Here is a 22,611-nt window from a genome sequence, read left to right on the forward strand (position 1 = left end):
TTTTTTTTGATGTAAAATTCTCATTTGTTGAAGTTGAAACTTTTTGTGGCAATGTATCTGTTTTGATAAAACTTTCATTCAAGGCATGTTGAAATTCAAGAACATAAGAATTGCCAGTTACTGGATCACACCGTAAATCCATCCTGCCCAGTAACCTGTGTCACACAACACTGGAAGGGGGTGGATGCTGAAAGGGAGAATGAACTGAGTATGACCAGGGTTTTTTTTTGCAGCATTTAAGTTATAGGAAGTTGTCATTCCTAACACCCGCACTCAATAGCTCCTGATGCCCCTTTACTCCAAGAATTTGTCCAGTCCCTTTTTTGAATCTGGCTGAGCTGTCAGCTTCCACAACATTTAGTGGCAATGAGGGCCACACTTTAATTACATGCTATGTGAAAAAAAAATTATTTTGTTATTTTTAAACTGACAACCTACTCGTTTCATTTTGTGACCCCTAGTTCTTATATGGTGAGATATTCGGGTTGACTTCAGTTGCTCTCAGTTAAGCTCTTTCACAGGAAACAACACTGATGGGAGTGAAAATGAAAATTTTAGGAGATCTTGGATGTGTTTTGCCGTTTCAGTTATCTTTAGTCTCAGAATTAGACAGTGAAGTGATGCAAAATCTCCTGGTTTCATTCAGACCTCTACATATATTACTGCTTGTCCCAAGTTAAAACAATTGCCAGAAATTGAGAGCTGGGTTCAATTCAAACTTCAAATAAATGTTTGGCATGCTTCTACTTACTTTATCCAGAAGATCACTTATCTCTGATTGAAAGTGGAGGAGTACCATTTTGATAATTGTGTAGATGAACAACACTGAGTTCTTTAACATGGAAGCCTGGAAGCCAGAAATCCAAACACCTGAATGCCAAAGGCTAAAAGGTCAATTATATTTCTTTTGTTTGATAGCAGCCCCATTCTGGTTTAAAGGATGTGCTAAAAGTAACCTTAATTGTTCAAAATAATATCCATATTAGTTGTTGGTTTAGTACTTTTTTTTCCAGATTTCTCTAAAGTTGGGTAGTGATGAGTATTTTTAATTAAAGTCAGCTTTTTTGCCCCTAAGGTGGCCAAATGCACTGAATTCTGTTAATTCAATGTATTTGCATATACATATATCAGGTTCTGAGGCTTCGTGATCAGTTCAAAGCTTGAATGCATATTCTGTAGAGAACAAGCTCTATTTTTTTTTATAAAGATACTGAAGTTTAAGTAAACTTCTTTCTGCACGTTTTTTCTTGTAGGCCCTAGAGAAAAGTGGCGCAAAAAGGAAAATTAATGTTTCCCTTAGTTTCTTATTTAGCTAATAAACAACCAGAATGGCAATACTATAGGAGCTTTTCATCACAGTTGACAAGACTGAACAAAATCAACAGAAAATAACATTTGTTCTTATTTACTAGTAGAGTTGAGGGAACATAAAAGCCTATACATTTTCACAGGAATGAAGGAGAAAGAATTCTACTGTAGCTATGTTTGGGCCTATTTGTGTTTTCTTTCTGTTCTTGAGTGAGTTTAATGGCAACAATTTTAAGCAGAAAGGGAGATTTGAACTTTCATTGGGAAACGATTTGATTTCTGTATCCAGTAAAATTAAACAGATTTTGTTTAATAATGTTAATAAACTACCCATAAACAATCTACAGATCACAGGACAATTCAGCTAAGTTGATCTGATAAAAAACCTCAGGTGAATAATAAACTGGAATACATGACCACCATTGTCTTCCAAAATGTTTGAATGGTGCTGAGTCACGGATTTCATACTCTCATCTTTTAGCGGTCTCCTTTTATTTGTAAGTATATCAGCTGTGTAGCAAGAACGTGTGTGTGTGCGCGCTCACATGGTTGGTCTTATCAGTGTAAAAAAAGCCAACTATCCTCAGTCCTCTGTTTCTTTTATCATTCTAATAGTTATACAGGCTAAACTCTGCAGTCTTTAATTAAATTGCCATTGACTTCAGAACAACCACGGAACTGGAACATTAGTGTTATGAGATACCTTCTAAGCACCAAAACAACATCTCAGTGTAACAAGTACAGTGTACTTTATTACCTTGTTACTTGATGATTCCCTCTATAACAAAGTACATAAAGTAACAAGGTACACAAAGTAACAAGGTAATAAAAAGTGTTAGGCAGGCCTCAGGTTCAAATTCAATATGTATTAAGGATAGTTTCCAAACTTTAGATGCCTTTTCCTACCTTTATCTGGATTATCCAAATATCTTTGACATCTTCCTCAGTAACTTACACCAGGACAAACTGAGTAGAAACTAGCAGATCTAGAATATCATCAGTTTAGACCACTGATTTTGAACTGTTATAAACAATTACACACAGCTCAGGATAACAGAATCTGTCCCTTAACCTAGCATGTGAAACCCAAAAATACACAAGATGCTGTGACATTTCAGTCCTGACTAGAACACATAATGGAAAGGCTGTGAACCTTCCTGGTGTCCAAAAATCTGTGATTCTAAAAGTGGGTGCAGATTTGGTGCAGCATACTGTCGCCCCTCTTGCTGCTCTAGTGACTTGGTTGCTTTAGCCATTCATTGTTTGTAGTGTGATAGCAACATTTGTAAAAGTACAGTTCCAAGCACCGAAGTAACAGTAAATAATAAATAAATAGAGCTGGTTCCAAATTCTGCCTGCTCTCTGCAATTTTCCCTCCAAACATTTGGCATCTGTAAGTCTATTCCTTTTTATGCCTGTGCAATACCTTCCATCCTTGCCTGAAATGGAAAAGGTTTTCACTCTCTATATTATCTATTATTTAGTTTTTCACACTGGTGAAATAAAAGAGAATTCTTACCTTTATTCTATTATGCCCAAGGCAAAACTGTGTTAAGTTTGAGCTGCTCACTGTTGACCCAGTGCTCTTTAATCCTATCCTAATGTTTCTGTGGGGACTTCCCAAACTCAGAAAGCATACAACCTAACACTACAAATTAGACAAAATACATTGAGACAAATAAGTTAGTTTTACAGCTTTTTGAAAACCAGTTTGGACTTTTGCAATGAACAATGGAAAAATACAAGAGTTGTATTAGTAGTATACTCATTCATATGTTGTAATTTTACATCTGGAATTCTCAGTACCTAAATGCCTTAATTTACAGTACCATTGTAAAATTGATGCTGATTGAGATCAAAATAGCATTGCAGCTAAATGTTGTCAAATGCCTGAAAACTCTGTGAAATCCTGAATAGGTTGTTAGGGCGGGCTCCAAGATTCCAGGCAATTGTGTGCAAGTCTATACGTTCATGAAATCCACCTCGGGTACTGTGCATTTAGTTTAGTACTTGGCTAATAAAGTACTAACTAAGTGCGCAGTAACTAGAGTTACTGTGCATTAGTGCCAGCACAAGTTTTTTCATAATGCTTACTGTTCATTAGCCTAATAACACCATGCAGTAGGCTATTAGCATGTTTTTTAACCACCATGCTACTGCACGGTGTTATTAGGTTAAGTCACGGTAATCGTCTCATGTAGAAGTAATCTTTATGGTAGGGACCAAGCAAAGCTGGTGTACTTTCCACAGTATAAAGACAAACTGTCTTAATACTATGTTGTTAAATGACGTTATCTAGAATGGATGCTTTTCTCTCCTGGCAGATTAAAAGGTGTAAATCTTTGATAGCTGAGTAGATTCTCTGTAGCCATTTTTTTCTCTGAATATTTTAAAACTGTATCCAACTGTATTACACTTTAAACATAGCTTGAAACGTATCTAATTTAGGAAATATTTACATATAATCAAGGAAACGTGACAGGGAAATCTATTCAGAAGAAGTGCAATCAGCACTGTAATTGGTATTGGAAAGCTTGCTAAGAGGACACAGCTAGTTTAGCAAAACAGTTATAGCTTCATATATTGCATACAGAGGACGCTAGCAAATTGCATTGCTTATTTATTTACTATCATGATCATTATAAGTAATATTATGTGAATTCTAGTTTTGTCTGTTTAGAAAATTCATTGAGTCATAATTCAGTAGAGCTGCCTATACCTATGGCTGATGTGTTTTTCAGTATCTACATGGAAAAGAATAAACTTTATAAATGATATATAGGAAGTTTGTGTGTATAAAAGGCAAAAGAACAAAAAAGTGCTAATGCAACTTTTAATGTTGTGTTGCAGAAATTAAAATTACAAAAACCCAGAAATGCAGAAATTACAGAGAGACAGGAAATGCAGAAATTCCAGCCTTAGTACTGGAAATCCAAATGTATTTATGTTGAACAGCTAACAGTATGGCCCTACAGAAACAAAGGATTCTGTTTCAGTAGTTTGGACAATAACCACCGGTGACCAAGGAGAGAGACTTCTTGCTCTAACATAAACCTATTTTATGATATTGGGCAAGTCACTTCCCCTGTGACTCAGTTCCTCATCTGTAAAATGGAAATAATAGTATTTTACCTACCTATACAGGAGTTGTGAATATTAACAGTTAAAGATTTATACAGTAAAGATTAGATACTATGGCTAATGTGGGTGTACTCTAATGTAATGTAAGGTTTTAAGGCAAGAAATTTAAGGCTTTTGCCACATAACGTTCAAGGAGTCATTGTGATGTTTTCCCGTGCATCACTATCTTCCATAATCCTTTAAAAAGATTATAGAACGGCCATGGTGAAAATAAATGTCTTGCTTTGTGCACCAAACAGAGTTTGAGATTTTTTTGTGACTGTTGTGTGTGGGGTGCTGGTGTATGAGTGAAGTTCTGAGTTTGTTGCTGGGCTGTCTAAGGGTTCGTAGGGAGCATACAGGGGCTAGGGGAGCACATAGAGGCTTGATTACTGTTGGGCTGTACAGGAGGAGGAACAACTCCCAGACCACTAAACAGCAGTAAAAGTGGATGTATGCTTAGTTGGTTGAGCTGGGATCAGTCATTGGTCACAAAGTACCAGCGAGAGCAGGTTATCCTCAGCTGGTTTGGATGGGATCTGATTTCCCTACAGCCGTATTATATGCACAGTTGTAGATTTGTCCATTTCCCCCCTGCCCCTCCAGTTCATCAGTGACTAATTAAATTAGCCAGTCATGTTGCAAGCATGGCTTCCTTTGCATTTCCCCTAACATGAGTGCTATGCAGATGTTAGAGAAGTTAATTTACTTTTCAGGCTACATTTTATTAAATACAGTTATGTCATTTATAAATCCAGCAGTGTGTTACTTCTTGGACATCTGCCGCATTTTTCTTTAATGCTGTTCCCTAGCACTAGTATTTATGATTTGTGAAACATTGCCCGTAAGATGTGCATTGCCTGTTATTGAAACTAGCTGTGAAAATAATAATAAATATAACACTTGCTTTGTGATGAATGCAGTTTATTTCCATTTGCTTTTTAGATACCTCAGCTCTTACAAGTATCCATTGTACACTACAGGAAATAAGTGATAAATCAAAATCTTCTGGCTCCCATGTTGAGCAGGGAGCTCATAATTCTTCTCTCTCACTTAATTTTTTCATTTTAAATATTGACAATTGCAATGTTATTTTTGAGCCAGCTACTAACAGTACTTCTCATGTAACCTGATGACAACCGAAGAAGCTATATCACTGTAGAAGAGAATGAATACTGCATCTCTCTCAATTTTCATTGCTGTGATTATGAAAGTTTTTTAATTTAAAGTTATTAACTTGCTGAAAGTGAAGCCAGTCATGGTTGGATTTAAAAACAAATGAATCTTAATATAGGTTCAAAAAGAAATTGAATGTGTAATACCTGCATCTCTTCTGAGAAATTGACCAGTACATAAAATTAGGAGTAATGGATACCTCAGCCTCTGCCAGAAAACTTTGCTGTTCTCTGTATCTGGAAATAACTTCTAACTGCCACAGATGCATGAGTTGATGAATCAAGACAGAAAAGATGTTTCTATTCACTTTATAGTAAGATAGTTATGGTTTCTTCTGGTGGCCTGGGTTCCAGTCTATCCTTGTGCCTTAATGCCAAAAATGTAGTAGTAATTTAATCTGTAGGGTTATGTGGAAACTCAGTAGCATTCTGTAGGGATTACTCTAAAGATATATAGAATTTAATAACTAGATCCATTGGATATTGTGTGGTTTTAAATCATATATAGAATTTTATAAAAGGGGTAATTTTCTTATAAATTCTATAGAAAGGTTTGAAAGCCCATATTGAAAGTTTTATTTATTTTTTAATTCTTTGGAGATTGATGACTTTAAATGTGTTTGCACTCACAAGACACCAGCTGAGCAAGGTTTGACTAACAAGTGATGCTTTCCTTTCTGAAGGACACTTTTTCATGAAATTAAGAAGCACTGCATGTTTGAAGTGTATTTTGGAATAGGTGAGAAGCCAAAGTGCTGAGTGATGGTGGATATTAAACAAACAACGGCACTTTAGGTAAGAGGAGAAAGAATTAGCCCTCGAGTCCTAGCCCAGTTTCAGCTCAGTTAATTAAATTTGTTTCTATGGATGTTCCTGTAATTTCAGCCTAGATAGAGTGTCCTTCCTGACCTTAGATGCTCTGTAATGTTGCTGAGTGTTGTACACAGCTGCTGTGTTACAGGTTCCAACAGGTGTATGAATTCAGTGGGTTGCACAACTTCTAAATATATACTGTTGTTTGTACGCCAGTTTGTAAGAGACTTCGAGACCTGTGGAATGAGCTATTCTTTATAACATATCACCATAGCCTGTAACATATAGTAGTAGTTTGTTCATATCTCAAAACCACTGCTCAATTTGTAATAATAAGCAGCCTTGGCTTAAGGAAGGAGTGTCAAACATGGTCAGTGGAGCCTCTCCATCTGGTCCATCTGGCCCACCTGGCTACAGGCAGGCCACCAGAAGTTGGGGCCCCTTGGCCAGCCCCACTGGCTATGGATTTTGGAGATAAGCTTGGCTCGCTGCTGCAGGCAGTCCTGAATTCATCCTGCAACAAGTGGACCCCCACCTTGGGCCTCTCCCTATGTCTTGACCCACTGGTACTGCCATTCTTCACTACATCCGTATTCACTGCCACCACTGGACCTGCCACTGCAAGACCAAGTCCAAGTTTGAAATGCCTGGCTTACAAATTTTCAGAGCCATAGAAGAAGTACAAACTTTCAGTTTATGTACCTTACAGGCATAGGGACATTTACACCAAGGTTATGGCAAGCCTATGCCAACCAGTATTTCACCCAAGGACAGTGATAGTTTGGCCCCTTAAGCCAAGAGTTTTGGGTAACCAATATTAAATCAAAATATAATATGAGTTTGAACCGGACCACAGGTATAGATGGCTTTACCGTCTGAGTCTCCAGATTCTGGAGTAGACTCACCCCAAAAGTGGTGCAAGCACCTACTTTGGATACCTTCAAGAAACTCTTGGATGCTCTACCTTGCTGGGGTCATCGGGAAGCAGCAGCGGGAAGGAGAGGAGTTAGGCACACGTGTGTCCCGCACGCACGTGTGCCCCATAATTAACTTTTGACCCGAGGCAGCGGCGGCGGCGGCAGCAGCAGCAGCAGAGGAATCGGCAGCGGGGGCAGCAGCAGCTGATCCCCCGAAGGTAAGTGGGGCGGAGGGCCTCGGCACAGCTGAGCCGGATCCGGAGGGGAAGCCCTCCGGGTCCCATATAGCTGAGCCGGTAGGGAGCCGCGCTCCCGAGCCGCGCAGCGCGAACAGAGCGCGCAAACAGGCGCGCTCTGTAAGAGCGCACCGGCGTTTGCGCAGGCGTTCGCGCCGGCGGGCGGGCTGGGAGGGCCAGGAGTGGGACTCCTGTACGGGTAGGACGTAGACACCACACAGGTCTACAAACAGCAGCTTAGAATGGTGTCTACGAGGAGTGCTGCTAGGGCCTCTGCCCAGGGGGACAAGGCTAACCGGGGCTGGTCTGAGGCCTCCACCCAGACCGAGCCCATGGGGAAGCTGATGTCCCCCTACCTCCCGGCTTGCGGGGGATCCCCAGCAGGGCCGGGGGGGGCAGAGATTGGGAGCCCCCACACCTGTCCGGCAGGTGCCCGGCTTAGGGCTCTGGAGGCACAGGTGAGGGAGCTCCGGGAGGAGGTTAGCAGGCTGAGGGGGATCAGGGAGGCGGAGGAGGAAATTGACAGTTATTTCCTTTCCCTGCAGGACCAGGCACCCAAGGAAGAAGCAGCCCAGGGAAGGACCTCCACGGCAGAGTGGCAGACGGTCACAGCCAGGACCGGAGCGGCTCGCAGCGAGCAGGTACAAGCTTCTCCAGTCCGACTGGAGAACAGGTACGAGGCCTTGGCGACTCTGCAGGAGATGGAAAGGGAGGAGGAAACCCTTGGGCAGGAAGAAATGCCACATTCTTCACATTCCAAACAGATCAAGAGATCTGAGAGGACCCAGAAGAGGAGGAGACGCGTGCTCGTCATAGGCGATTCCATCCTGAGAGGTATGGAAGGGCCCATTTGTCGCCAGGACCCTTCAGCACGAGAGGTCTACTGCCTGCCTGGAGCTAAGATTCAGGATGTGACGGAGGTAATCCAGGCCAGGATCAAGCCCACCGATTACTACCCCATGGTCCTTGTCCATGTGGGTACTAATGATGCGGCCAGGAGAACCCCCGATCACCTGATGGCGGACTACCAGGCTCTCGGCAGCATGCTGAGGGAATTTGGTGCACAGGTGGTATTCTCTTCCATCCTACCAGTGAATGGACGTGGAAGACGGCATGAGAACTGCATCCGAGAGACCAACTGGCGGCTTCGGCAGTGGTGTCTCGAGGCAGGCTTCGGCTTCCTGGACAATGACCCACACATTACAACGAGGGACATGCTCAGCTGGGATGGGCTTCACCTGTCCCCCAAAGGTAAGCGTGTGTTTTCTTCCAGGTTGGCGGATCTCCTCCGGCGGGCTTTAAACTAGGCTCGTCGGGGGGAGGGGAAGATGAGGGTGGGGGAGGCTGTGGACCACCAAACCAGGTGGCACCCACAAGGACAGCCCAGCCTGAAGAAAGAGAGCTTTGGGAACGTGAAAGGCAGGGGGTGGACAGTAATACGGCACAGGTAAGGAACGGGAAGGTTAGGGACAAAAAGCCCTTTAGGACTTGGAGCGAGGGGGTAGCAAAAGCACCAGTCACAGGGCTCAAGTGCCTATATACTAATGCTAGGAGCATGGGGAACAAGCAGGATGAACTAGCGCTCCTGGTTGCACTAAACGACTACGACTTAGTGGGGCTGACGGAAACCTGGTGGGATCCATCCCACGACTGGGCGGTACATATTGAGGGCTATAGATTGTACAGAAAGGACAGAGTGGGGAAAAGGGGGGGAGGGGTTGCGCTGTATGTTAAGGAGCAATATACATCAACCCTCATCAAGACAGAATCAAAGGATGAGGAAGTAGAAGGACTGTGGGTTAGGCTACATGGGGGGCAAGGAGAAAAGGATTTGGTGGTAGGGGTCTGCTACAGACCCCCACATCAAGGGGAAGAAATAGATTTGGGGCTCCTGAGGCAACTCTCAGAGACCATAAAAGCTAAAGAGGCGGTGGTCATGGGGGACCTAAACTACCCGGACATCTGCTGGGAGACACAGACAGCAAAGTCCCACCGCTCACGCAGGTTTCTAACCTGTGTACAGGACCTCCACCTGACGCAGGAGGTACATGGTCCCACTAGGGGGAATGCCTTACTGGATCTGGTATTGGCAACGGGGGATGACATAGTAGGGGACCTACAGATCGGTAGCCATCTGGGGGACAGTGATCACCTAAAAGTACAATTCAACATAAGGCGTCGAGTGGGTAAGGTAACCAGTAGGGTGAACGTGCTGGACTTTAGGAAAGCTGATTTCAGCAAACTCAGGCGATTAGTGAAGGATGCACTGCAGAGTAGTAGTTTTGAAACGATGGGAGCCCAAGAAGGGTGGCTGTGCCTTAAGGAAGCTATCCTTCTCGCACAAAGCGAGACGATCCCCGTGCGAGGTAAAAGAGGGAAAGGGGCCAGGAGGCTTCCCTGGCTGACCAGAGAAATCCTGGGCAGACTAAGGGCCAAAAGGGGAGCACATAAAAAGTGGAAACAGGGAGAGATCACCAAAGAGGAATATACCTCTTCTGCTCGTGCTTGTAGGGAGGCAGTTAGACAGGCCAAAGCTATCATGGAGCTGAGGATGGCAACCCAAGTAAAAGACAATAAGAAATTGTTTTTTAGATATATAGGGAGTAAAAGGAAGGCCCAGGGAGGAATAGGACCCCTGCTAAATGGGCAGAAACAATTGGTGACGGACAGAGGGGACAAGGCTGAACTCCTCAACGAGTTCTTCGCCTCAGTGTTCCTAAGTGAGAGGCATGACAAGTCTCTCACGGGGAGTGTAGGGAGGCAGCAGCAAGGCACCAGACTTCCATGCGTGGACCCTGAGGTGGTGCAGGGTCACTTGGAGGAACTGGATGCCTTTAAGTCGGCAGGCCCGGATGAGCTCCATCCGAGGGTACTGAAGGCACTGGCCGACATCATTGCAGAGCCACTGGCGGGAATATTTCAACACTCGTGGCGCACGGGTCAAGTCCCGGAGGACTGGAAAAGGGCCAATGTGGTTCCCATTTTCAAGAAGGGGAGGAAGGAGGACCCGGGTAACTATAGGCCAGTCAGTCTCACCTCCATCCTTGGCAAAATCTTTGAGAAAATCATCAAGGCTCACATTTGTGAGAGCCTGGCAGGACAAATTATGCTGAGGGGAAACCAGCACGAGTTCGTGGCAGGTAGATCGTGCCTGACCAATCTAGTCTCTTTTTATGACCAGGTCACAAAACGCCTCGATGCAGGAGGAGGGGTGGATGTCGTATACTTGGACTTCAGGAAGGCCTTTGACACGGTATCCCACCCCATACTGGTGAACAAGTTAAGGGGCTGTGACTTAGATGACTGCACAGTCCGGTGGGTGGAGAATTGGCTGGGGGGTCGCACCCAGAGAGTTGTGGTGGATGGGTCGGTTTCGACCTGGAAGAGTGTGGGCAGTGGGGTCCCGCAGGGCTCGGTGCTTGGACCGATACTCTTTAATGTCTTCATCAGCGACTTGGACGAGGGGGTGAAATGTACTCTGTCCAAGTTTGCAGATGACACTAAGCTATGGGGCGAAGTGGACACGCCGGAGGGCAGGGAACAGCTGCAAGCAGACCTGGACAGGTTAGACAAGTGGGCAGAAAACAACAGAATGCAGTTCAACAAGGAGAAATGCAAAGTGCTGCATCTAGGGAGGAAAAATGTCCAGCACACCTACAGCCTAGGAAATGACCTGCTGGTGGCACGGAAGTGGAAAGGGATCTTGGAGTCCTAGTAGACTCCAAGATGAACATGAGTCGGCAGTGTGATGAAACCATCAGAAAAGCCAATGGCACTTTATCGTGCATCAGCAGATGCATGACAAATAAGTCCAAGGAGGTGATACTTCCCCTCTATCGGGCGCTGGTCAGACCGCAGCTGGAGTACTGCGTGCAATTCTGGGCGCCGCACTTCAAGAAAGATGCGGATAACCTGGAGAGGGTCCAGAGAAGGGCCACTCGTATGGTTAAGGGCCTGCAGGCCAAGCCCTATGAGGAGAGATTAGAGAAACTGGACCTTTTCAGCCTCCGCAAGAGAAGGTTGAGAGGCGACCTGGTGGCTGCCTATAAGTTCGTCAGGGGGGCACAGAAGGGAATTGGTGAGTATTTATTCACCAAGGCGCCCCCGGGGGTTACAAGAAATAATGGCCACAAGCTGGAGGAGAGCAGATTTAGATTAGATATTAGGAGGAACTTCTTCACAGTTCGAGTGGCCAAGCTCTGGAACGGGCTCCCAAGGGAGGTGGTGCTCTCCCCTACCCTGGGGGTATTCAAGAGAAGGTTGGATGTGTATCTAGCTGGGGTAATGTAGGCCCAGCACTCTTTCCTGCTTATGCAGGGGGTCGGACTCGATGATCTATTGAGGTCCCTTCCGACCCTAGCATCTATGAATCTATGAATCTATGAATCTATGACCTCAGCTGATTTACTGCCTTTTGGGCAGGGGGCTGGACCCGATGATCTCATGAGTTCCCTTCCAGCCCTAATGTCTATGAAATTGTGAGAGAATGAGAGAGCTCGTGCCAAGACCAGAGGCAGCTACCCTAGACCCACAACCCCAAAGGCTGAAACCCTTCATACCAGGTGTTTCTGGAGGGGAGGAGCGGGGAACTCGAACCTCAGTATAAAGAGGAGCCTGGAGCAGGCAGGAGGGGAGAGCACAGGACTGGAAGCAAAGGAGCCAGGCTGAACAAAGCTGGTGGAGTCTGTGAGAGCCACGTGGAGGACTGGCAAGAGGCTCCTGCAGAGAGAGAACTCCCTGGAGGAGCTCTAGAGGAAGGTACGGTGGAGTGGCAGGGTCAGGAACTGCCTGCGACCTCCTCAGCAGCTGGCAGAGCCCCACGGAGAAAAGGTACCATAAATAGAGGGGCAATATTGAAGCCTGGTACTGTAATGACCCTAAAAGGGGTACAAGGAAAAATTATAAATGATGGCCTCAATGAGATGAGGGTACTGTGGTGACCCCAATAGAAGGTGCAAGAGGCGCGATCATAAGAACATGAACAGGGGAAGCAGAGAATTGTGCTGATGTTTTGTTTCTCTATTGCCAAAAGATGGTCGACAATCCTCCAGGACAGGAGGCATGGATTCCTTTCATTTTTTTGTTGAGGTAAAGGCCCCGGGGAGGAACCCGGCGGCTGAATACAAACCCGAGGACGCTTCGACTACCGGTGGACCGGGCGAGGGTGTAGGGGTGGTGGAGCCCTCAGCATCATAGGACAGCGGATGAAGACCAGGCAGAACTGCACATCCAAGTTCTGAACATACTCCTATAAACACCAGAGACGTGGCAGGTGAGAACGTGGGTGTGTAGATCTCCGTCTAAGAGTCATCCCTCACTTCAGCCAGTGGGCTGAGGTCCTATGGAAATACACATCTAGATCATCCATTCTCTGGAGGAGGAGAAAACAAAAGAAAAGGTCGCAAGGACTCTTGGGAGGGCGAGCTACCCAGCTGGCCACTTGACAGAAATCTATGAATATTATGCTATAGTGGTCAAGGGTGTAGATTGTAGCTGTGTTGGTCTAAGAACATAAACAGGCAAGGTTCTTTGGGTGAATTCAATATGTTTTGGTCTAATAAAAGATATCATAATTACCCAAATAATCTTGTCATGGTATAGTGGTCATACCTGAGCCAAGTCGATATTGACCCTTATCCAAAAGAGAAAAAGATAGCATGCACTTTGTAGACAAAAAACCCACACTGTTAAATATTCAGCAGATCAAAGTAAAAATATATTACCTGTGTAAGAGTAGTTCACACCATAAATGTAATGAGACATTTAGGTTTCTCCTTAGATTTTCAGATACTGGGGAGAAAACCCTTTTTGTTTCCTGTAAAATGTTTTCAAAGTGTGTGATGGTATCTTACCTGAACTAATAATTAGGCAGATCTCAGGTGGTCTAAATCAGTGTAGCTCTACTGGCAATAGAAATATGTGCCATTTAACATCAGATGAGGATCTGCTCCATCATTCAAAACCTTGTGGGTTGCCGTTCATGTCTTTTTCTTTTCAGCACTTTGTGAGAAAAAACAATCATGTGCTATATACTTTAGCCGTCTCAGTCTTCCTGGTCAGTCTTTTTAGTGAGAACTAGAAGAAACATAGTAAAACTAGTGTAATAAAGTCTGAAAGGCTAAATGAAGCCATTAGGATTTCATTGATAGCCTGAAGACTTCTTGAATTGTTTATTATGAATGGCTTCAGACCATGAGAGAAATGGAGTGAGATGTTTTAATTAAAGCCATTTTTACATGCCTTTAATAATTGATTGCCAGAGTGAAAGGTAGTATCTCAGTTAATATTTCTGCTCATTCTATCATTTTGCCTTAGTTTCTTAAATACTGGAAAAACGCCCAAGTAGTTACAGCTCTCTCTAATTTCATTGGCAGCAAAAGGGATGCTTTAGTACCATTTAACTATTAGGCCCAAAGGGCCAGATTGATTCAGACTGCAGCCTTATGGACTTCAGTAACTGTTGGTTTCAATGAAGTAATATTGTTGATAAATATAATAATTGACAATATGGCCTTATATAGAAAGCACTTACGCATCAGGCTCTTAAGCAGGACTGACTGGTTGTGGAATTTCTATTCTGCAGGGGATGTGAACACTTGCAGGGGGGAGAGGGGAGGAGAAATTGTTCTGAATTAGAATGAAAAAAAATGCATGAGCCAACATTAAAAAAAAATTGAGCCATCAAAATATTTTGTTTTGACTGCTATACTATGTACATATATATAGTCAATAAATGTTAGAATTATATATGTATGTATGTGTATATATATATATAATACTTATTGAATTAAAATATAATGACATATTTAAATATGAAAGTTGAAGTAAATCAATGTTATAGCATCAGCATGAAATGTCTCCTCTTCCCTTTAAAACTTTTTGTTGTAACTTACCGATTCCCATGACACATCTGCTCATCTCCTGTGCCAGGATGGCATTTTGTGATGGAAAGATGTCCTGTCAAAAGTGCTTTAACCAGCTTTTGTCTTCAAGTTAAGCATTTGCACAAGAACTTCCCTTAATTTAAGCCTGTATTTGTATTACCTAGGATGGAATTAGGTAGGAAAATGCCCCAGAAAAGTAGGAGCAAAAGTCCCTTTGACTCTTAATGGAATCTGTTCCTAAATCACTTAAGTAGTTTTGAGACATGTCCCCTTTATTCTTCACCTGACATTGTTTGCTTGTTGTGTGTACACCAACAACCAGAAGATGTTTTGCTTTGACAGCTACATGAAAGTCCCAGTAATTCGGCATGATTCTAACTGAAAGTCATTTGTTAAACCCTGCAATTTGTCAGATAATCTATCTCTACAAGGACTCGAGCATTTCAGCAGCTCTGACATTTCGATAGAGGGTGTTGGCTACAGTTCATCCATGGCTAAAGACCCTTCCTGTTTGTAAGGAAAGACTGATTAAGTAATAAAATATTGTAGGTACTACATTACTGACCAGCTCTACAGTGCTTTTATAGGTGTTTTAGGAACACAGAGCAAGCAATTGTTTTTCTCACTGTTCAAGAAGTGACAGTCACAATCAAATTTAGAATTAGGCTTAAGTCAAACCCTGAATTTGTGAATCCTCCAGATTTTGGGGAAGTTTAGAGCCATACTCAAATATAATTCAAGTGCATTTATCAATTTAGATATAAAATGGATATTTATCCTTTCATCTAGCATCAATCTAAGATTAATATCCTGATCATAAGAGTTATGAATATTTAATTAGTTTCTGTGTAGCATTATAAAGAGGTGAAGAGCTCACTGCAGTAGCAGTTGCTAGTTATAACTATTAGTTACAGCCATTTAGGGAGAACTCAGATGTTCATAACTAAATTTATTAAGAAAGGGAAAATGCTATCTGTTCTTAGAGATGATAGTTAGGAAACGGATCTTTGGGTCAGATGCTCACCCTTTGACCTTCAGAGACAGCTGTATACTACTTTTTTCAGTTACAGTTAGACACCAACCTCACTTAAATCACTTTTGTAAATCTCACTCACCCCCTAAAAGGCTTTTTTATGCACCTGTTGTCAGGGGTATGACCAGGACATAAGAACTAGTCAGAACTTCCCCCTAGAGGGTTGCAACACAAGAGATCAGGGACAGATAAGGTTGGGGACAAGGGCCCTGACTAGAGTTAGGGGATCAGGAGCAGGCAGGTCAGGAGTTCAGTGTCTATAAGAGACCAAGAAATAAGCAGTCACCCTAGGTAGAGAACCACCAGCCGGGGGAGGGGGAGTCAGGGAGGCAGGCAAGAACAGGAAGCAAGGATTCAACCTGGAGTCATTAACGGGGGCACCCAGCTGCAGCTGTACAGTGCCAGGAAATGGGCACTCATCAACCTATAGCAGAATGCTAGGAGTTGGCTGTCAGAAGACAGGTGTCTTCAGCGAAGGGTTCAGGAACCAGAAATTCATTCTGAAGCAAAAGGGTCTAGGCTGAGGTCTGGAACAATGAATCAGGAGGCAGGAAATGGAAACAAAGATGAAATCAGAGAGCCAACAAGCAAGACCTAGGGAAAAGGAAACTACAAACACGAGATCAGCTGCCCAGTCCTCCATCCCATTAAAAAAAACCCATGGGGCACTGAAAGATCAAATAAGCAGCAACCATGCCCATGTGGGCAACTGGAAGCGGTCATGCTGCTAGCAGCCAGGCCTACTTGGGTAAGTAGGGCTAACTGGGGACAATTTATCTGGCTTGGTGACACATGTATAGATATTACACTTCTATTGGTATAAGTGACTGGAACTGTAACAGAACAGATGTTTGGCACACATAGACTGCTTTGAAAATTGCAGAACCTGGTCTAAAATTTGCCCCCTTCCCCCTCCAAAGGGCGAATGTGTGTTTTGTCTGCTACCAATCTAATCTACGCCAGTAACAGAAAACTGCATAAATGGATTGATTCTACCTCAGGTTTTTTGAATGTCTGTACATGGCCCTTAACACTTTTGTAAAGCTCTACCCATGTCACAATAGGACCAATTATGCTTTTATTTAAAACTACATGAACTCCGCCACTGGGAGTAAGTTCAGGCTGTGAGCATGTTGCCCTGTGAAATTAATATGATGCAATAAACTCTTGCAGCACACTGAGCTGGGGTGGAGCATCCCTGACTGGTAGGGGGCCCTGGGTGTCATCCTGCCAGCCTGGGGCTGTGCCACCCTGACTCAATGTGTTGCAGAGGGGCTGGATAGGGCACAGGGATGCTCCAGTGTGGGGCTAGCCAGCAGGCAGCTCCCACCTTGAAGCACTCTTGTGCCCCAGCCAGCCCCATCAGTTTCTACACGTGCATTACTGTGCACTAGAGAATGCCACTGTAGGATAGTTCTTGTGTTTCCAATTACTTGTGTTTCCAAGTAGTAACCTACTATGGAGTTAGTTTCCAAGTACTAACCTTCCAAGTTTATTGTGGCCTAATAGGGCTGCAGTTATAGACACTGAGATTTTACTGTGGAACTAATTAGGCAGCTTGTCTCATGTAGATGGGCCCTGTGTCTGATTTTAATTGCAGAGAAATATCTCTAAACTTACCTGGATAAACAATTTCCACCCCTCTCCATGAACACCAGTTGGAATGATGGGATTTCTAGCTGCAGCTGCTCCTGCTGAGAACCAGGAGATGTTCCTTGTTGGTGCACAAATGGTCTTCACGTGAATTACAACCTGGTCATAACTCTTCATTAGATAAATTCACTTTTAATAAAATCAGGGCACCATTTTTTCCTCCTGTCTTCAAACAGATTGAGAGCCAAACTGGAAGTAATCCAGGAAGCTTCGGTTTTGTCTGAACTAGGAAAAGGGTGAGAAATTGCCTCCTTTAAATTGTATTTCAAGTCTGCTATTGTTTTAGGTTCCTAAGGGAGCTATGGAAGGTAAGATCAGTTAATAAATTATTTTAAGCATCCAGGAACTAGAGCCATAACAAGGTTTTTAAGGGTACTCTTTGCCACCCTATTCTAGTCAAAATCTGTTTTGAGCATTGAAGATGTGATGGGCTAGCTGGTAGTGATTTAGCCTAGGGGTTTTGAAAGGGTAAAAGATGATTGGAAGGCTTGGAATTCCCTTTCCCCACCAAACAGGCCCCAGAGACTCACTCTCCATGTCCCCTGATTGGCCCCTTTGGTCACCTGGAGGGGGATAAAAGGGACAGCGCAGCTGACTCAGGGAAGACCAGTGAGGGACCACAAGGAAGGAGTTTCAAAGAGCTGGTAAGAGCTGGGCCAGCAGGGTGGGAGCAGTTGCCCCAGAAGCACCCGAAGGAGTGAGACCTACAGGCAGCAGTTGGACCCTCAGCAGTGTGGTGTGCAGTGGCAGGAGAGGCTCCCCACTGGGCTCCAGGATCCCCTAGGAGAGGCTGTGGCCAGCAGGAGAGGCTCCCCGGCTCCAGCAAGGATCTGAGCAGCGACCTGAGAGGTTCCCAGCTTTGCTTCCAGCTCCTCCAATAAGAGGCCAGGAAGCTTGACATGAGGCAGGGGCTCCTGGAAGGTCAAGACCCCTAGCACTGGGAATAATACTAGTGGTAGTGTTTCTGCCCACCACATGGGAGCCCTGTGTTCAAATCCCAGCTGGGATGAATTAGGGTGAATGAAGTGACAGAGAGAAATTCTTGTAGAAACGGGTTATTGTGTTTTCCCTCTTTCCCCTACTCTTCCAGGTACCTAGGCCCTATATTCCTTGTTATTTGATGTTTTTTATTTTGTGCCCCTTACATTTTGCCAACCAGTATTGTTTGTTCTGCTGTTTGTGTTTTATATTTTGTTAACCCTGTCTTTTGTCCACTGGATGAATATGTTTATGATTGTAAGCATCTAACCTTTACTGAATCCTGCTCCCTTGGGGTGTCCCTATGCCCCTCCCCCTCCGGGTTTATACCTGTTATGTTCCCACTGTGTTCCCTCATTAAAAGGTATATGGTTAAGTCCCCATTAGTGATCTGGCTCTGCTCTATAAAGGGAGGAGGGTCTCTTGTGTACTTGCTCTGATCCCTTCAATTGGAGAGGGGGTACATCTTGGAGTACCGCCTGTGTTATAAAGTCATAGCATGCAATAGTGTGCTAGCTAGTAGGGCTGTGAGAAATAACACCATTCTGCTTCGACTTCTATTTTGATGATTTGACAGAACAGTGTTTTGTTTCATTTTGTTTCGAAAGCACTGTTCCATTTCATTTAGTCAAAACTGTTTTTCTGTTTCAATGTTTTGCCCATAGGTTATTATGAGGAAACATAAATGCAGCAGGCAGGCAGATCAGGGGTTTGTCTGCATGCCCAGGAGGGCTTTGGGGGCTGTGCCAAGTACTCCTGGGGGTGTGGGCCCTGATCTCCCTGCCAGATGAGAGAAGCCAGGAGCTGCTGCCTGGGACCAGCGCCAGGAAGATCCCTGCCGAAGATTGCCAGGGGGGCGGGGGGTAGTGAGCGGCCAGACACAAAGCTGGTGGCAGCAGCAGCACAGAGTTGCCATGGCCACTCCACCTGGCTCTGTGGGGGCACCCAAAGCGTGGGGCCCGGGACAGTTACCCCGATTCGCCCAGCACCAGTCTGTCATCTGGCAGGCAGATTCTGGGTCTGCACCCCTGGGAGGACTCCGGCATATCCCCTGCAGCCCTCTTGGTGGTATGGGCAAGCCCCCAATCTCCCTGCTGGATGAGAGGAGGGTGCTGTCTGTTGGGACTGGCGCTGAGGTCAGTAAGCCTGGCTTCAAACTTGAAACCTTTTCAAAACATTTTGAGTTCCCTTATCTTGTTTTGAAACTGTTTTGAAGGCTTTTGTTTCATTTTGATTTTGCTGTTTCAAGCTTGAAACGCATCGAAACAGCTTTAAAATGAAATGCCAGGCAAAATTTCGCACAGCCCTACTAGATAGGATACTAATTGTTTCCTTGTGTGCCAAAATAGCAAACTAGGATTTTTTATCAACAATTTATTACTACAGCAGACAATCTTAGAACCTTCCACTAGCTGCTCCATTATAGTTGCATCACTCAGTGAGCGAATAATTGCATCAACCCATTACCAGAAATCCTGCAGTGGCTCTCTAGGAGCAAGAAAGAGAGGATTTATGTAGTGTTTCATCAGTTTCCCCCTCTCACTCATCTTAAAACTGCTGGTTAGTCCATTTTCTTCACCATTTCCTTGAGATTGGGATTGCTTTTGTTATTATGGTAACAGAAGGAACCTGTTGCCATTTGTATGAGTGGACAAGAGACTAAATCTTTTTGAGATTAACGTAGGGATTTATCTTGTGCTTGTGTATATATTAGAAAGAATAGACTGAAAAGCTCTTTACAGTGTTCAAGGAAGTTCTTCTTGCCAAAAAGCAAATAATATAGCAGTCAGAATAATTTGCATAGCCACCCTTAGAAAGAGAGGAGTTTTGTCAAAGTCCTACAGATCCTGGCCTAAGGGAACACCAAGGAGTGAATGCAGGAATGTTTTATGAATTCTGGCTGGATCAGAAACATGAACGGATCTGAACTTACAAAGTTCCTTCCTGATCCCGTTATAAGCTATAACTCCAAACTTTTGTTTATTTTGTTCAAAAAGAAAGTGAGAAAAAAATCCATAAAGTAAAATGCAATAGTAAATAAAATCAGTCTAAGCTTTGAAGAAATGTCTTTGGTGTTGTCAGAGCCTGCTTTGAAAGCATGTAGAAGTAGTACTTTGGGAGACCACTGTTTGTCTTTATGTTCCTTTCTTTCAATTCCTTTGCCTAGAGATTGCTAGGGAAACACCAGCAGGTAGTTCTTCTCTTCAATACAATGCAGGTTATTGAACTGTTCATAACCTTTCAAAGATGTTTTAACACCTTGTAGTAGTTTACCCACTGCATGAACTATAACTGTGGTTACAGTGCTACATGCATCTATAAGGGGTAACCTTGAATGCTTCTAACAGAAAACACTTTTTGGTATGTTATTCAGTATTCGATGTTATGAAAAACATTATAACAGATAACATAATGTAAGAGAAATCATTGTATGTCCAATTTAAGAGTAAATGGTAAATGTGTATTCTTTCTCTGAATGCCTGAGGTACTATTAAAATTTAAAAAATAGATTAAAATTTTGAAAGTATATTGAAACCCCCTGATTATTAAGTGGTATAAACCAATGTTGCTACACATATGTCAACTTAGCTGCATTAGTGTACATTAGCTGAAGGTAGGCATTTAAATATTATTGAGTTCCTGGTGCCTAATCTTTCTGCCTCTGTTCCCCAGTTTTGATGTTAGGCTAGTAACACTTCTGTACCCCATAGAGCTTCAGTGTGTTGAGTACATATGAAAAGTATGAGGCACTCAGACATTATGGTGGTGGAGACAATATAGAAAACCTGCTGTAAGTCAATTTATAGGTATCTGTGCTAAATGAACATCTCAATCTGTTAGATTTGCCTTTAAACTCTCAACTCTAATTCCTGTCCTGAAGATTTCATAACATTGCTTAACTGAATAGGGGACAAGAGTAAAGGTACAGCTCATGCAGTTACTTTTAAGATTGTTCTCATGGCTAAGTCAGTTTGTTCTTTTATAAAGATCCATACAATGATTTTGATGTTACAGGGCATGACTTACCATATTTACTTGGAAGCCACACACATCTTTTCCCAAAAAATCAGCCCCCAAAATTGGGGTCATGTCTTCAATGGAGAAGTTAAGTTTCTCTCCAGAGTAGAAGAACCCTGCTTTGATTCCTGCTCCATAGTGCAATAGTAGTAGCATTACTGTTTAAGTGGCTGAGGGAATTTGTTAACTTAAAGGCTCATTTTTCTTCAGTCTGAAGGTGTTAATGATCACCTCTCCTTCATGGTCCACTAATCAATCTAACCTTTCTCAGGGCAAATTTGCTGTCTGATAGCTGCTCCTGTCTCTATTCTACTAATTCACAGCCATAAAGACTCTTTAGCTCTGTTTGAAATCATAGATCCATACATGAAGACCAGTCTTCAACAGCAGCTAGGGAATGAGCTTTTAATTAAATAGGAAATGTAGTGTAAGTCAGTAAGTCAGTCTGCACCTGCTCTGTTGCAGCCACAACTCTGAAAAAAAATTGTTTTTTCATTCTGCCTTCCCAAAAAGAAGGCATACATCTTACTTGGGGTGTGTTGTACATGAGAAAATATAGTAAACTCCAGTTGCTATTTGTAGGGAATTCGTGTGACACAACAGCCTCTGACTTAATCAGGAATAGTATTGTGCCTAGTCTCAGGGAACATCAGTATTCCTTCATATTTCAAAATAAAATTCAAAAAAAAGAAAAAATGGCATGTTTGTTAGCATCAAACTTCTGGGGTGGGGTGTATGCAGCAAGCAGTTTCTTTCTGTTGCTCAGTGAGTTAGTTGCTCTTTTTTCTGAGAATTCTTTGCATCATCATCATCTCCATATTCATTACATTCTGCCTAGGACTCAGTCATAATAAATAACAGTAATAATGGTTGTTCCATACTGCTCAGGACTCCTAGTTATGGAGCAGAACCCTGCTGTGGTACATGCTGTTCAAGCTCAAAACAAAGAGACTGTCACTGCCCTGAAAGCATTTTCAGTGTAAATACAAAGCAGGAGGTAACAGATAGAAAAAGAGTGGTGTAAAGAATGGAAGGAATCAAGGGAACAATATTGGTCAGCATGACAGTGTTTGACTGAAGGTTTGCAGAGAACTGCTGTAACATTTTTTGTTAGATGTCATAGAACAGAAAAGTTCTAAGGGAGAACTATGAATTGGTTTAAAACCTCCTATGCATGCAGAGAACTTTGGGAGAAAGCATAAAAGTGCTTACTGGAAAATTTATCAAATGGTGGGGTGGCAGCTGGCATCATGGACCACTTGGTGGGGAGTCAACATCTTGACAGTACATTAAAAATGATAGATCAGATGGGGGTAGTCCAGGAAAGGCATTGTAAACAAAGCCAAATAGCTTATTTATGATGCAATAGAGAAAATCAATCCTTTAAAAGCAACCAGAGGGAAGGGTGTAACAGGAAGCAAGAGGACTCTTGTTACTTTAAGATGGCTGCAGGCAGCTGAGCTAAGTCGCTGCAGG

The 22,611-nt window shown here is 43.3% G+C and overlaps 1 long non-coding RNA gene across 3 annotated transcripts in view; it reads left to right on the forward strand.

Annotated features, from left to right (window-relative positions):
- The window catches only part of LOC149857775 (uncharacterized), a 243,733-nt gene extending 229,814 nt beyond the window's left edge, over positions 1-13,919 (forward strand). Inside the window, exons 3-7 of one of the 3 annotated variants that reach the window (XR_016444067.1) lie at positions 7,484-8,242; positions 8,334-8,489; positions 8,662-8,820; positions 10,751-10,822; positions 12,658-13,919. This is a non-coding gene — a long non-coding RNA (uncharacterized LOC149857775). Of the gene's footprint in view, positions 1-6,835; positions 8,243-8,333; positions 8,490-8,661; positions 8,821-10,750; positions 10,823-12,657 lie in introns of those variants that run through there. The other 2 variants (XR_016444066.1, XR_016444068.1) reach the window with 2 other exon arrangements.
- Positions 13,920-22,611: the final 8,692 nt, after the last annotated feature.

Source organism: Crocodylus siamensis, chromosome 9, assembly GCF_052110815.1.
Source record: "Crocodylus siamensis isolate JL-2025a chromosome 9, ASM5211081v1, whole genome shotgun sequence".
Taxonomy (NCBI): domain Eukaryota; kingdom Metazoa; phylum Chordata; order Crocodylia; family Crocodylidae; genus Crocodylus; species Crocodylus siamensis.